The following is a 2,852-nucleotide window of genomic DNA, read 5'->3' as shown; positions in this document are numbered from 1 at the left end:
TCGTCTATATACTGCTTGTCCAGTTGAGTCATTACATTTTTTTTTAAGAAGAAACTCCTGAATTGTTGTTACCTTAGTTGTGATTTGGTCGATTTACACTTTCTTGGGGACAAAATCTGGGGTCTCTTATTCTTTATTGAGTAAATATCTCCCCCTCTCCTCTAAGTATCCATAACATCAGTTGTACCCTAATCGTTAAAAAATGCCATTAAGTGATGATGTGGTATTTACAAAATTTCTAAAATCCCATAGTACCCGTAATGTAATTTTATTCTAATTTGGCCCTCTTCAACTCCAAAACCCCTTTTGCGTCTTCTTCCCCCAAAAAACTCCTTTGCGTTTCTTCACCGACCCAAACTCACTGTTGCTCTTGGAGTTTAAGGAAGTGATGCGAATCTTAAAGGGTTTCACCGATATAACTTGGCGGATCAATCGGTATGAACAAGGGATTCCATCTTCACCATCGTGCATGGCCCATATCTGTTGCGGCTTGAAGCATTCCTCTGATCTGTCCTTACTGGAAGTCATGAAAATCGGGATCAGGGATGTTTATAGAGATGAACTCAGGTTCAGGTTTGTTCTTCTGCAACTCATCAGTGCCACCACCTTGATTGGCATCAACCAACGTCAGTAGCTGGTCTGTCGGGATTTCGCCTTTCATTGAACCATTGGCTTCTCTGGTGGTGGTGTAGCGGACTTCATCTCTTCCAATTTCTTTCGGATTTCTGATCGTGCCTTCTCAATGAACAGCTGTCGGGATTAAAATTGGGAATCTCGTAGAACTTGAACGCATACAGTGATGCTTCAAAAATGGACACGTTTTAGGTCATGATTGTTTTATTTAGCATTTATAGAACATGAAAAGGAGGTCATGTTCTATGAAGTATTTCAATTTTCTCCATTAAACTCATTCGTGTTGTTTATTCATGTTGTGGTGATCACTCCAATGGGTCGCCAAGATCTTATGCATATAAAATGTTTTTAAACAGGGGAAGAAAAGGCAGCAATGTATCGGGAACCTGGATATCAGAAAGGATATACTTTGTTAGATGTAGCAATACCTATTTTGAGGAACATCAGTGAACTTCCAGAGAGTAACTATGAACGGGGAGGTTTATCACATGTTACACTCAAACGTTATTACTGTTTTTATTTTCTTTTCTATTTCGTTCAGCAACTTTGTGTGACTAGGAGACCTTGTGAACCTGAAATTTTATATAAAACATTGCTTACCCAAATTACTGGAGCTGAGACGGAATCCAAGATAGGATTTCTAAGTGAATCTGAGATTTTGACAAGAATGTAGGGTAGGGGGTGGGGTCACTGGGAAGGGAAGGGTCGGGGACAGAGGAGGGAGGGTTAGGGGGGCCGGTGTTGGACGGCATAAGGTAAACAAGGATAATATTTTGCCTGCTCATGCTTTAGCCACTAATGCGTGTACATGAAAATTAGTAGACGGGTATCTGTAATATCCCTGAATTGTGTTTTTTGTTTTAAGTTTAATTTAGTTTCATCAAAAATTATTATTTTTTTCTACTTAATAGCACATGAGACCCACACAATCTTTTCCAAGCATATAATCTCGTGTACTCCCTTAAATCTCAACTTTTGGACTTATAAAATGAATCTATTCTAATAAATAAATGGGAGAATGTTTTCTGTGTCGCAGCTCGGCTGCACCCAGACACATGGGCCTACCACTCAAGGGGGCAAGGTGGTCATTGCACCCACCCCCATATGCCTGGATGGCACAGAGAACAACGCCCCTAAATAAACATACTCAAATAAATAAATAAACTTAAAAATGACAAACACAAGCCCAATAGAATCCAATAACGGGCCAAAATAAGTATTACAAGGTCTAATTGGCCTGATTGAGTGATTAGACACCCTCAACTCATCATCTCTGCAAGTATTCTCCAATCTTAACTTTTTTCTACGAATCAGCCATTCACACCAAGTCCCTCTTTTGCAAGTGTTTTTTTTTTCTTTCTTTATTCAGAATACCCAATTCTCTCTCTCATCTCTGCATGTTTGTTTTTCTAACCCCTAATTCTTAATGCTAAGTTGTGACTGAATTTTGGATTTCAACTGCCTTTTGATGAGTTTCCGAATTAGCAAAATCATTACGGTGTCTCTAAATTTAAAAAAACAAAAACCATCTTCATCTCAAGTTACCAAACGGCCAGCAACACCCCCCCCCTCGCCCTCTCTCTCACTTCGCCAAAAATGTACCTGTAAATCATCCTTGTGTGTGTGAGAACTAATAAGAAGACTGGGCAAATCAAAGTGGAAATGGCAGAGAAGAGGGTCCAATAGGTGATATGAGCTCCAGAAGTAGCTAATCCGTTTTTGGCTGATCAGAGAAAACAGAGACTGAAGCTCTATTTCCCCAAACTGAGGGAGAGTCGGGCCCGTCAAATTAGACGATGCATGGTGAGAATAAGGAGGAGAAACCAGCAGAGAGAGAGAGAAAGATTCCTTTCCGATCCTTACTTGACTGATCCATAGCTCATAAGCCATTCCTAGGGTTAGGAGAGAATCTGGCCAATCGGATCGAAATAGACTTAGACCCACCAGATCCCAATTCCTAGTTTTGCACCCTTGGTTGCAACTTTCCGCGTGAATAATGCAAGAGTCTATTTTGCGGAATTATGACAGGCTGCGGTGGAGGATACCCAACTGATAGGAAACTCTAACTTGCAGAGGCTGCCTGAGATTCCCATCCCGATGCTCCAAACATGCATAGAATACACTGTTCATTACTCACTTTCCAATCCTTTTATTCCCACCCTGCAAAATCCCTGCAAACAAACATAGCCTAACCAAAAGCACATACAAAGGCATTTTCT

The sequence above is a fragment of the Telopea speciosissima genome, chromosome 7 (genome assembly GCF_018873765.1).
Source record: "Telopea speciosissima isolate NSW1024214 ecotype Mountain lineage chromosome 7, Tspe_v1, whole genome shotgun sequence".
Taxonomy (NCBI): domain Eukaryota; kingdom Viridiplantae; phylum Streptophyta; class Magnoliopsida; order Proteales; family Proteaceae; genus Telopea; species Telopea speciosissima.
The sequence above is the reverse complement of the archived record's forward strand: the minus strand, read 5'-3'. Positions refer to the sequence as shown.